The sequence below is a fragment of the Nothobranchius furzeri genome, chromosome 12 (assembly GCF_043380555.1).
Source record: "Nothobranchius furzeri strain GRZ-AD chromosome 12, NfurGRZ-RIMD1, whole genome shotgun sequence".
Lineage (NCBI taxonomy): Eukaryota > Metazoa > Chordata > Actinopteri > Cyprinodontiformes > Nothobranchiidae > Nothobranchius > Nothobranchius furzeri.
In genome coordinates this window covers 46,017,780-46,032,106 of record NC_091752.1, presented here as the reverse complement: position 1 = coordinate 46,032,106, position 14,327 = coordinate 46,017,780, and positions in this window count along the sequence as shown.

Genomic DNA, 14,327 nt, shown 5'->3' with positions numbered 1-14,327 from the left:
CACACTTTGCTTTGATTCAAGAAACAGGCAGGTTTATAAGCAAAATTAGAATTTATTTTACAAACAATTAAGCCTTGACAAATTGTTGAAACTATTATTTACTGTTGTGGTCTTCGTGGTCATAACAGATTAAAATCATCAATTTGTAAATGCTTTTAATGGTGAGCCAGCCAGTCTTATTCATATCACTTCGCTTCGTGATATTTCTATATTCTATATAAATAAGTTTCATTTTGAAGTTACTTTCGTGACTTCCTCTCCAGATGTGCTGAAGCCATAATTGTCATCTCGGTCACTCATCCACTTCACCATTGGTCCTCTGACTTTGGAGCACCCAGTGGTCATCTGTGAACACGTTACCATTCCTTCGATCCTAGGCGTTGACCTAATTAAGCGCTTTAAAGCTTTCTTCCGGCTGGGAAAGGGGGAACTTTGGTCAGGTGTTGGAGAACCCCTGCCCATCGTTTTGCCTCCTGACCCTAAGCGTGATAAAATAGCATGCTCCCTGCCGAGCCCAAAGCCATCAGAGCCATCCTCTGATGTGTTGAGAGGGACCACTGCTGGCTGACCCTGGTCTCTCTGACTGCCCCTGCGCGTCGGCCGAGGACCCTCATGAGCGCTCACCAGCGCCGATCCCTTGCGAAGCCGCACCTACACCGATCTACTGTCCTAAACATTCTTTGTTTCAGTTTTCAGGACTGACAAAGTATCTTTGGCTAGTTGCGTACATCTGCCTGATGTCCAATGCAGCTGAACTTCCTCCACAGCCTCTACTACCGCGACCGTATGAACCTGGGCCCTGTTCGGATACCACACTCTGAGAGCCCCCAGATCTTTTGATAACTTATAATGACATACATTTCTCCTGGCGTAAGGTCAAAGGTCATTCTCATTCACTTGGAGCTGATAAGGATCTAAACAATCTTGCAGACTCTCTTGCCATACAAGGTGCAGCTGTTGGTACCCCGTGGTCCTTCAACCCCTTGTGGCTCCCTGACGATGTGTCCTCTCGGTCAGACCCACCCAATGTGTGTGTCGTGACTCGAGCTCAGGCCGCTAAGGCGTCCACCCCTCGACCATCTAATGGTTTAGTGTCTGTTACACCTGTCTTTTCTGACAATGACCTTGTCAGTCTTCAGTCCCAGGACCCTGCTATCAGCAGGATGATCCTGTACCTTTCTGATCCGACAGCTCATCTGCCTTCTTCTGTCGAGCATGACTCTGTTCCTGAGCTGCGTGCTCTCTTTCGGGTTCGTGTCATGCTGAGGATGGTTGAAGGGTTACTGATGCACGTCTCCAAGTCTCCGTCGTCGCCTGTCCTTGTGGCACCACAGTCCCTAAAGGGGGTTATTATAGCACAAGCTCATGATTCTGCTTCGTCTGGGCACAAAGGTGTCAAGGCCACGTTCAGTGCCCTGAGCCAGGTTGCTTATTGGCCGGGGATGCGTGGAGACGTCTCAGACCACATACAGAGCTGTTTGGTTTGCTGCCAGTTTCAACCATCTAACCCCATCCACAGAGCTCCTCTTCAGAGCAGAGGGTCGTCCACACCGTGGTCGGACCTGCAATTTAATTGGGTTGGGCTGTAACGTGATGAAGGAGCCATTTCTCAGGGTTCTTATCATCTAACAACTGTTCCATTTTGACACAGTGCTAGAGTGCATGAAACAGCCTCAGGGTCATGAATTCACTTCTAAACTGTTTACGTTCCAGCAATGAAGACAGAAGATCAAGACTCCTTTCTTTTCTTTTATTAAAAGCCAAAGAACTCTATTTTAATAAAGCAAATCCATCAAAGTGTTAGTCAATATAATAAGATGTGACCGACCTGTGAAATCAAAATGTTAATCACTTTACTATGATCCTATAGAAATAATAAGTACTGTGACTTTAAGTGTTCCAACAGGACTCATTTCACGTAGTGTTAAAAGGACATAACACATTCCTTTCACTGATCCAATCAGAATCTTACAGATCTGACGGAGGCGTGCTTCTGATGGTGTTTGGTAATTTTCATTCGACAATAAACCATAACATCCGAGGTATGAAACTATGCCACGTCAGCTCTAACGCCAGTTCAAAGCGTTCCAGAGCAAGCGACTGAGTGGCTAATCCGATAACCGAAAGAACCAATGACAAGCTGAAAAATCCAGTCACCATAACAACCAGCGGCAACAACAGCTGCTTTCAGAATAAAAGCTCCACCGACCCAGGCTTGAGTCTGACCAGACGCCAATAAAAGTGTTGTGTGCCGGAAGTAATTCGAGACGGGTCTGATCAGAACCGCAGCTTCTTCTTCCAGCTTGGCTTCCAGAGAGGGTTCACTGGACCTCGATATTCTTGATCTTCAGAGGACTTCCACCGAAGGCAAAGGTAGACCGACATGATGGGGTCTCATGCTGCTTCTGAAACTAACCAAAGCTTAATTCAAAACAACATCCTCAGTTCCCGTCAGAACTAATCGCTTCTTCGGATTTGCTGGTTCTGATTTACATCACAAGTCATCCATTCACCGCCTCATCCATTTTAGTTACACTATACATTTAGTTTTAGAGTCAGTCTAGTTTTAATTTGTTAGTAATAAAATTCTTAACTTTTAAATTTGACCCTCTCTATTCTGTCGTCTCTGAGTGACTACGTAACGGTTATCTAATCTCTGCAATAAAAAGATTCAATCTTCTCGTTTATATAGGTGGATTCTATATTTCCCATGGAATCCCACGCCTTATGGCTCATTAATTAAAAATGTAACAACCTTTCATTTCATTACAGGGCCGATGACCAAGTCCAGCAAAGGTAACAAATACTTCTTGACCTTGACCTATGCATTCACCAAATGGGTTGAATGTTTGCCGGCACCTACCGACACGGCTCAGACAACTGCTGTCCTCTTGATGAATCACATCTTCTCCCGGTTCGGTCTCACCGAACGTGTTAACTCGGATAGGGGAACTCACTTCACTTCTGGGGTGATGGAACATCTTTGGAGGATGTTGGGTGTCAAGGCCAATTTTCATATTGGTTATTGGCCCCAGTCTTCCAGCCAGGTCGAATGCGTGAACCGGACTGTTGTTGGCATGTTGATGGAATACGTGTCCTCTATTCACAGAGACTGGGATGTGAAGCTTCTGTTGGTCCTTATGGCCATACTGGCCACTCCTCATGAGTCTACAGGCGTCTCCCTGTTTGAGACGATGATGGGTAGACAAATGACCCTGCCGCTTCACCTGCCGTATCAGTCAGTTCAGCCCAGTGCAGATACAGCTTACACCAACGAGCAGTATTTGCATGACTTGAGAGACCATCTGCCTGCAGCGTTTTTCTTTGCACAGACAAATCTGGAGAAATCAGCTGAAGGCCTCACATTCTGAACTCAACGTGGGAGGTAAGGCCTGGTTCTACATTTCTGCACCAAATTCCGGTCACACTAAAACAACCTCTGGTAAACTGGCTGTGAAACTTTTGCCGAAGTGGTCTGGTCCATACCGGATAACTGAAAAACTCTCTCTGATCGTGTATCAGATCAAGATCACCAAACAGGACAAAGATCCCATCTATAATTGGGTCCACAGAAATCAGATCAAATTACACAAGGGTTCCACCAATTTGGACGAAGCTGCAACCCATGGTTCAGCTGACCAAAATTGAATCGACTCAAAAGGGGGGTGAACTTTCCATCCACTCTCCCTCGGTTCTCTGTTTCGGGTCTCACAAGTTCTGTTGTGTGTATGTGTGTGTGTTGATAAAATTCATGTCTAAACGTAACATCCAGACTTAGATGACTCTGTTGTGGTTCTGTTGTGTTCATCACAGTTAAAAGTGAGTAAGTCCACTCACAGTTCATTTTGCCCTTCTGTTTTGATAACAATTTGCTCCAAGCGTTGATTTTCCCTTACATATTTTATAGGGTTATGTTGATTTTGTTATTTTTGCAACAATTTTTCAGTACACGTAGTTTACTGCATCCATTTCTATCACCTGAACTCCGTTCACATAATTTGCTTCACATAGCACATCCAGGGTTCACATGATTACTTCACATAATACATATAGGCACATATAGTGCTAGGTTTTTATTTCTTTGTTGTTTAGCATCAGACACCATCCGTGTGCGTCTACATTGAAATGCCCTGTGTCTGCTCTTCTCCTCTGGGTTCACCTGTGATCGTCGCTTCCTGGGAGGGTCTACACGATCGACTGATGCGGCTACCTGCTGACTGAGGGTTCGGTTTGTGTGGGTCTGGACGTCCTGTGGTTCCTGCAGTGCTTATGAGAGCTCTGTGGTTCGCCTGGGGTCTGGACCGGCCTCTGGTCTTCTGTTTACCTTCCTGAGGATCCTGATAAGTGGATTACTTTTTCCTAAGTGGATTACTTAATTTTTGTTGTTTAAGGAGCTACATTGACTATTCTCTGGTATGGGGGTTTGCTTTCCTCACTCCAGGGGCCTTTGCCTGGAAACTAACCTGTGCTTCCTCGACTGAGTCCCTAGGACCTCTGACTTGTTCCAACGACCCGTGGTTTTTGCAAGGACCCCGTGCCCTTGGAAAGGGGGGTCTGTAGCGTCCAGCAATGGTCAGTATAAGTATAGCCTGACCTTCCACCATCTATTCAACATCTGGTCATTAAAGAGACACAACATTGCATGTGTTCCCTTTAAACAAGTCTGCCTTCACACCAGCTGGGATTAAGACTCCACAAGTCTAAATCATAACATTAACTTACATTCCTCAAGGTCTCAGCTCCAGAAGAAAGAAGACCCAGCTCGGATCAGTTGCTAAATGCAAGAGTTATTATAATAAATCATTTTTAACTTATTCTATGACTTTTATTCTATATAATCATTGAATAAACATTTGCTTATTATTACTTGTGGTAAAATAGTATTATGAAATGAAATGCTTCATTAATCTAACTCACTGAGTGGATGTCATGTTAATCTACTAGATTGTGTTCACCATGTTTTGACGACAAGGTCCTTACACCTGCTTCACAATAACAAGTATGGCTAAGTTAAATTCATTCCACATAGCTAGACCTTTCACACAGATCAGAGTCTCCATATTGAAGAAGGCGTGTTTCTGTGTTGCCTTGGTAACATCAACTTTCCTGTCTGCCTCTGACTGGCTGCCCAAATCATGACAGCTAAACGTTAAAACTCAGTGGCGGGCGGTGCGTTCCACCCCTGGGCCTTCAGTGATTTCCTATTCAGTCCAATCTAATTTAATACACCTTAAAATACCATCAATAGGACATCACAGCTGGAGAAACCTCACACACACACACACACACACACACACCAGTGGCTGGTCAAGACACATAAATTCCAGAGTCTTTAAAATCAAACTCGCATTCCCAGTTGAGAGTAGGAAGCTGACCACGGATACCGTCAAATCTCAGAAATGAAAGACGGGTTTAAGAGATGAGACAATAAAATAAATAAGTAAAGCAAACACATTATTTGCATTTTTTTTGGAGAAAATTGTACCGCGAAACAATTGAACATGTTGGCGCAGCTGCACACACCACGTCATTCACAATATAAATTGCATAGAAACAGAACACAGAATAATTTCATTTTGCCATTTTATTTCGTTACCATTTATTGATTATTAACAAAATAAAATGACAAAACATTAAAAAAATACTAATAAAATGTTTCTACTCACCAACATAAATGTCCAGCATGGATCTCCTCCTCTCCTGCTCATTAGAAAATAAAATCCATCCATCTTTCTTTCCTCAGGAAAACCTCAGTGGCTCTGTACAGTTCATCTGTGCGCTTCAGGTCCATGAGTAGGTCCTTTTCTATGGACATGGAGGCTAATGCTGAAAGACGTGTCTGCCCGGTCGTGTTTCTGGCGTACGTTTTAACGCGCTTTAATGCTATCAAATACATCTGATGCGAGCAACGGGCGTTCCCAGCAGAATAACCTGCGCGGTTCTCTGAAGCTGTTAGCCATGGGTACCGTTCATAGTTGCTTGCCTGAAAATGACGAACAAATCCATTCCCCTGCTGGGACAAGCCAGCTAGCGTTGGAGTCAGACGACCTGTTCTCACAAGATCCATTTTTTCTTGAAAGGTCCGTCTTGAAAATGGTGTGGCAAGTAAATCTGCAACCAAGTCTGTCTCTTCTCCTCTTTCAGCCATCATGTGTTCAAAAATACACCGATAGCTGCCTATAGGTACAAATCTCAGTATTTAGTTTTGATATTTTGCTTCATGCCGCTAGAAAAGTTCTAACTACTGATTATCCAATCACAGGATGCGTTCATGTCAACTTTTGCGTGAGGCCAGCTAGCTGGCCCGGGCCAAGCTGACTCGTGAGCTGATTGGCTATCGCAACTGGCTCGTCTCTGTTCACTTACAGCGGACAGTGGGCTTCTCGATTGATTCTGAAGGCCTAGGGCAGACTTAATCTGCCTGAAAACACAAGCTAGCTTAAATCTGATTGGATAACACCCAGCCTTGGTATTTTAACACTGGAAGCAGCACAGCCAAGTGGGTATAATAGGATATAAAGAAAATAGACCAGTAAACATTTTTTTTATTTAAAAATAATTACCAAAGGAAAAAAAAAATACATTTACGCTTTTGAGTACGTTTAGGCCAGCAGAGAAGGCTTTGCTGGCCCTGACTGCCCACCACTGTTAAAACTACAACAGACTGAGAATTCTTTAGTTCGAGAGAGTACTGAAGAGTTCGCTCAGACAGGCCATCTGTTGCAATACTCTAGAAACATCCAAGATTTTTATCCGTCGAAAAAACCTTTTGTCTCCTGCAAAGCTGATGAGAAACACTTCCTGAAGAACAAAGCTGATATTGTTCAACTCCTTAAGAGAATCCCTGAGACACAAGCTGATTCCATCCTGTGCTGCCTGGTGACATCTTTTGGACCGGGGAAAGTTGCTACCGTGTGGTCAAAATACTCACTCTTTTAACTTCCTTTCTTTTCTTTAAAGGTGGAGGATGTTACGATCTCTGGGTTTTCTCTCCAGCCAACACAATCTTCCCTCAGAGCTCAGCTGCAAGTCATCTGCAATCACCCAGCTGTAGCATAAAGTCTCCTTCAGGAAGAGAAGGAGGCAGACAGACTGGAGGCTGAGAGAGAAGGACTTTTGGTTTAATGTAGACACCAGTGGCGACTTGGGTTGGCTGGATATTTACATAGGTGGTTTGTAAAGCTCCCCCATCAGTGCTCTTCAGTATGCGGAGTCAGGTTCCGCGCTTTCTTTTGTTGCTATTTCCAGCTCTTATTTGTAAGATCCTGAGATTTCCTGCTGTTGGGTAAGGCAAGGTTAAGTTTTGATTTGAGACAGAGGTAGTAGGTAACTTTAAATAGTAACTCACTTAGCAGTCATATTAGTTTGATTTATTTCTTTACAGGTGGTTGTTTCCTCTCCCATTGGGACGTCTTTTGTTAACAATAGACCGTTTGATTTAAAGTGATTTGTTTGGGTCTTGGTCTGTTTATCCACCTTTTTGTGTTAAGCCTCCCAGGGTTTCCTAGACCTGGTTGGGGTTGTAACCTTTAGTATCAATCTTTCTGTGAGGTCTATAAATGCCAAGTCTGCAACACTTTACTGTCTTCAGCCAGAAGAACAAGCTGCTCTGCAAGCCTGGTGGAAACCACTGGTAGTGGTCAAGTTCCTCCACCGACAATTATCATCAGGACCTCAGGAGCTTCAAACTATCATTTAGATGGCAAATGACCCGCACCTTTTTCTCTTCCTGGCACTAGCAGAGTACAGACTCTTCTCTTTTTGCTCTCTTATCTTTTTTTTCCAAGGCTCTTTGTCCTGTCTGCCCACAGAGCGCTTCTCTGCATTTCTTCTGAAAAACCCTATTTTTAACCATGGATTTGATAAATAGGTCATTCAACGCAATTGATAAGATTTTTTCAACAATGAGAACGGATTAGGGGGCTCCCACATGCCCACAGGGGACACACCCGGTGGGGTATATGCTGGACTCCTGGAGGGAATGGAAGATCATATGCCTCAGCCAGCTGTCCATCGAGGATATCGAAGACGTGTGGATATTCGGTCTGATGATCATTGGATTTCTCCTGATTGGAGTGGGAGGATATCTGATTTTCTGGAAATTTGGGAAGACGGGAGCGATTGGAGGGCGACCCGCACCCACGGAATGCACCGTCTGTGTGGAGACTTCACAGACTGGGATGTTACTCGATGTGAATCGTAAGCTGGACAATGTTCTAGCTGCGATACCGGTATTGGTGCACAAAATGGATATCATCTCGGAGAGAGTCACCGGATGGTACGGACAAGTTTAAAAACCCAAAATTGGCTTCACTGAAGGACTGGAATGATCAGTTTAAAGACTGAAGGCAGAGAGGAAAATTATCTCAGCCTGACCCAAACAAATTCTTGTTATCAGAATCTGACGCCCTGGTAGCCTTGAGCGGCAACAAACCCCCTCGAAGGAATGCAGACAGATGCTGTGAAAACCCGACCTACCCCCTCCCGCCTTTGGATTGGTGGACTTCAGCCAGGCGAGGTCATCAACCTGCAGGAGTCAATGTGCTCTGTGCTTCTCCCAAGATCTCCCTCCCACCTGTGACTGTACAGTGGCTGGGCGCCGTAGATGGCTGCTCTCACTGGGGGAAACAGGATCCCAGCCCCCACCCCCGCCTTCCTATTGGAGTCTCATGTTGTGTTGTCTGAAGTCTGTTGCATATCTGTTGAGGTGTTTTTTGCAGAGCAAAGCTGCCCTCGTGGTGGGAGGGTAGCTGTGACGTGCCTTTTTTCTCTCCACCTGAACCAATTCCTCATGTTACCCTATCTCTATTAAGGTAGCGCAACTCGGGTTGCGAATGACCACAGTCACCAATTCTTGTCATGTGTCTTGCCCATGTATGTCTGATCTCTGAATTGTGTGTACTGAAACTCTAATTCCCCTCTGGGATTAATAAAGGATTGATTGATTGATTGATTGATTGATTGATTGATTGATTGATTGATTGATTGATTGATTGATTGATTGATTGATTGATTGATGATTGACTGATTGTATAGCGCCTTTCAGAATCAGAGGACTTCAAAGTGCTTTACACTACGGTGTATCATTCATCCATTCACACACACTCTCACACACTGATGGTGATGAGCTACAATGTAATCACAGCTGCCCTGGGGCACACTGACACAAAAAAATTAAAGATGCAATGAGTAAGAATTTTACTGTTAAATAATCACAAAACCATCTACTATCTCCATCATGTTGGAAGGAACGTTACATTGAAACAGATTTCTTTCTTAGCCAGTTGGGTTTGTCAGTTTTTCTTCTTTTCAAATAGTCAAAGAGGTAGATTTTGTTCACAAAATGTGAGCCAAGTCTGTGCCGAGCTAATGCTGCTGAACTGTAATCTTAAAAGACTAGAGTTAATTATTATCCAGAGTTATCTCAATGTACACATGCATCAGTCAAACTGGCAGCACATTATTATATTTATTTGTAGATTACGAAACGGAGGCATTTGGAGTCAGTCATCCATACCTTCATTACCTCTCGCCTGGACTATGCAAATGCCCTCCTAGTTGTTGCTCCAGTCTCTGCCCTGAATCGACTGCAGGTCGTCCAGAACGCTGCCGCCAGGTTCTTGACAAATATGCACCAACGTAGCCATATCCTGAAACATCTTCACTGGCTCCCTGTCATTTTCAGAGTTCAGTTTAAGTTATTGACTTTTGTATTTAAAGCACTCAATGACCTGGCACCTCCCTATCTCTGTGACCTGCTCACTCCATACGTACCCACGCGCATGTTGAGGTTGGCTGACCTGCTGCTGTGCAAGCCCCGGATTAGATTCAAATCGCAGGGTGAACGAGCATTTGTACATGCTGCCCCAAAGCTGCGGAACTCATTGCTCATTGGAGTTTGGCTCCATCATTGGTGGTTTTTAAATCTCGTTTAAAGACCCGCTTTTATGATGTGGCTTTTAGAAAGTGACTCGTTTTAGTGTTTTATTGTGTTATTGTTTTAATGTGATCTTAGTATTCCTCATGTTTTATCTGCTTTTGATTGGTATTTTTAGCTTCTGTTTTAGTTGCTTAGATTGGTTGTGTTTTGGTTTAGCCTGTGCAGCCGTTTAGGCAGCTCCAATGCTGTGTTTTAAATGTGCTATATAAATAAACTATGGTATGGTATTATTGAATTATATTTGAACAGATGATGGAGCTAAGACCTATATCAGCTGAGCTCATCAGCTTAGAGCTGCCAGTGGAACACAGAAACGAAATATAAAAGTAAGACAAACAGAATCCTCCCCGGTGTCCAAATCAGGTAGCGGGACTTCTGAGTCAAATGGTCTAAAACATGTCTGCACCTTTGGTAGTGATATCCAGCTAGCGGGGTTCTGAGTTTGGTTGAACTTCTCCAGTATTCCTATATCCGTTCTTATCGCTGTGTCCCAGAGTAAAAACAAATCTGACTAGCAGAGGTTTCAGAAGCTACATCTGACTGATGACACATTGTTCTCTGCTATAACGCTAACACAGAAACACCGGGGTCGGGAGTTGTTTACTACAGCTGTTTCAGCAGAGCTCCTGGTGAAATGTCACCAGCTGCCCAGGGCTCAGACCGGAAGCTAGTTTCTGTTTTTCCTGCGCCAGTCACAAACATCAGATTTTCTTAAAACTCCAGCCATGAAAATCCAAAAACCTTTTTTACCCGTGGTTTTAATACTGCTTTACACATGCCATTCTAAGGAATTTTGCCTCTGGCCAATAACTTTAACCTCCAATCCAACCCCTTAATGCAGAGTACTAAGTAGGCATTGGGTCCCATTTTTCAAAGTCTTTGGAATGACCTGACTGGGATTTGAACCCCATCTCCCAGTCTCAGGGTTCACACTCATACCACTAAGCCACTGAGCAGGAACCAAAGCCAGTAAAAACGAGTGACCCAGAAGTTATTTCTTATTTCCCTTAAGAAGCATCTTTTGTGTTACTCTAATGCCACTTACACACTTGCAGAGGTGGAAAGAGTACTAAAATGTCCTACTTAAGTACGAGTACCAGTACTTTGATAATATTTTACTCAAACACAAGTAAAAGTAGTTGCCTACATTTTTATTCAAGTAAAAGTAAAAAGTATCATAAATAAAATGTACTCAAAGTAAAAGTTACTTAGTTACATTTTTGTCAGTGAAAGGATGGCTACATCAGTGCAAAACCACAACAACAGTTCACAACACGCTCGTCTGTGCACGCACACACACGGACACAGACCAGGGGCGGCGTTAGGCCCGGCTACTTTTGTCACTTATGTCATCATTTGATCTAAAGCTAGTACAAAGTCCTCCAACTCACAAAGCTGGAAAAGCACTTGACCTCATTTTCACCAGAAACTGTGTCATAGACACAATCTCTGTCACACCGCTGCATCTTTCTGATCGTTACTTCATCCATTTCAGCATGACTCTACAAGGGAGGTCCACTGCTTCCTCCCCAATGGTCTCATTCCGCCGCAACCTCCGCAATCTGGCACCCAACCACTTCTCCTCTCTTGTTGCCTCCACTCTTCCATCTCCCAGCACATTCTCTGCTTATGAAGTGAATGATGCCATTCATTGTTTGGATACACGCTAACCTGAAAAACTCTTGATGCTTCCAGTTGGGTCCTAAGATCTCACAGTTTGCAGAAGTGGCTGGGATCCTGATAGTGCTACAATTTGCTGCTGTGAGCTGGTGATCTGTACCAACTTGGGCTATGCATGTGTCAGTTTCACCTGCCATCTACCCTCTTGGAAAAGTAGCGGTTTCTTAACCTTTAATCAGAAGCCCATTAAACTTTGAGAACTTTTCATGGCTTGTGATGCCCTAGCAACCTCATATGACATGCAGATCTATTGGCATAAAGTCAAAGGTCATTCCCGTACACCCGGAACTGATAAGAAGACTAACAACCTTAGACTCTCTTGCCAAACAAGGTGCAGCTGTCGGTACCCCATAGTCCTTCAACCCCTTGTGGCTCCCTGACAATGTGTCTTCTCAGTCTGACCCACCTCGCGTGTGTGTCGTGACTCGAGCTCAGGCCACTAACACATCTACTCCTCAACCATCTTAAGGTTTTGTGTCCGTTCAACCTGTCTATTCTGAGAACTACCTTGTCAGTCTTCAGCCCCAGGACCTTTCTATCAGCAGGATGATCTTGTACCTTTCTGATCCAACAGCTCATCTGCCTTCTTCTGTCGAGCCTGACTCCGTTCCTGAGCTCAATGCTCTCTTTTGTGTTCATGTCACGCGTCCTGGTGAGTGAAGCGGAGGTGAGGATCCAAATGCTGGGGAGGAAGCAGGCAGGCAGACAAAATGGAACATGTAAAGAGTCTTTAATGATGAACGCATACAGGACATGGGAACAATGAACCGACAAAACACACAGAACTGAGAGGGTTTAAATACATGAGGGCTGGGAGCTTGGGTGATTGGAAAACGAGAGGCAGGTGGGAGCAATTAACAGAGACACATGACTGAACAGAATGGGGAGACAGGACAGGGTGTGACTGTACCCCCCCCCCCCCCCCACCACCACCACCACCACCACCAACAACCACCCCACCTCGTCAAGGGGCAGATTCCAGATGCCCACAGGAACACAGAGCAGGGTGAGAGGAGGGGGACCAGGAAGGAGGGCCGAGAGGAACCAAGGGACCGGTGGAGAAGAGGCAGGGACCAGTAGGGTCTGGGGCCTAAGTCTGGGGCAGAAGAGGAGACGGCGATGGGCTCTGGGGGGCCTGCATCTGGGGAAGAGGAGGAGACGGCGACGGGCTCTGGGGGGCCTGCATCTGGGGCAGAGGAGGAGATGGCGACAGACTCTGGGAGGCTCGCACCTGGCAAGGGCAGGACCGGTGGTGACCGGAGGCACAGCCACTGCAGGGGTAGCCTCGGCAGGTTGAGACGCCGGACGTGGCCTTGTCGACCTCTGGACTGGAAGAGCTGTCGTCGACCTCTGGACTGGAGGAGACGTCAACGAATTCTGGACTGGAGGAGACGTCGTCGACTTCTGGACTGGAGGAGACGCCGTCAACTTCTGGACTGGAGGAGTCGTCGTCGACTTCTGGACTGGAGGAGACGTCGACTTCTGGACTGGAGGAGGCGTCGACTTCTGGACTGGAGGAGACGTCGACATCTGGACTGGAGGGGGCGTCGACTTCAGGACTGGAGGAGGCGTCGACTTCTGGACTGGAGGAGGTGTCGAATTCAGGACACGAGGAGGCTTCGACTTCAGAACACGAGGAGGCGTCGACTTCAGGACACAAGGAGTCGTCGACTTCTGGTCTGGAACTGTCGACTTCTGGACTGGGACCGTCGACTTCTGGACTGGGACCGTCGACTTCTGGACTGGGACTGTCGACTTCTGGACCGTCGACTTCTGGACCATTTGTCCTGTGAGCGGAGTCTCTTGGACCGTCTGGCCTGGGGGCGTAGCCTCCTGGACCACCGTTGGAACTGTCACCGACTGGACGGGTGGCACGGGACCTGGCGCTGACTGGACTGGTGGGGCAGGACCTGGCGTTGACTGGACTGGTGGGGCGGGACCTGGCGCTGACTGGACTGGTGGCGTGGGACCCGGCACTGACCGGACTGGTGGCGCGGGACCGGGCGCTGACTGGACTGGTGGTGCGGGACCTGGTGGAGTCGTAAACCGGTAACGCAGGGGGACCAGATTGTCCACCTGGCCCTCCTGGATCTGACAGAGTCAGACCAGCTCAGCTCGGAGGCCGGCGAGCTCTGTTGGATGGGCTGTGAGGTCGTTCCTTTGGCCTAGAGATGAGGGAGCTGCTGACTGGATCAGAGGCGGGGCCGCTAGCTGGACATAAACCTTCTCCTGGAGATACGGGGAGGATTGGGCGTCAAGCTGGAACTCCTGAAGGCTGATGAGTTGATGGAGCCGGCCAAGCTCTGCTTGGATGTCGGTGAGCTCCGTCTGATGGGCTGTAGGCGTGGTCCCTACGCCTGCAGATGAAGGAGGTGCTGACTGGACCGGAGATGGAGCCGCTGGGGGCGGGTCCAAGCTGGCGTGTCAAGCCGGGGTAGCGGTGAGCCCGTGGTTCCGTCCTGGGACAGGGGGTGACGGTGGGGCCCGGCATCCTTCCCAACGCCGTGGGCCAACTCCGGGGGAGAACACAGCCAGTCTGGTGCCCACATAGCAGGAGCGGTCTAGCTGCATCTCCCAGTCCAACCCCCTATCTGGCTCCGGGAGGGTGGAGAGGATCGCCGAGGCCGGGGTTTGGCGGCGGCATCTGCGAGGAGGCGACGCCGGAGGAGGAGAAGCCAGCCGGTGGTTAGAGGTGAGAAATTGAGCA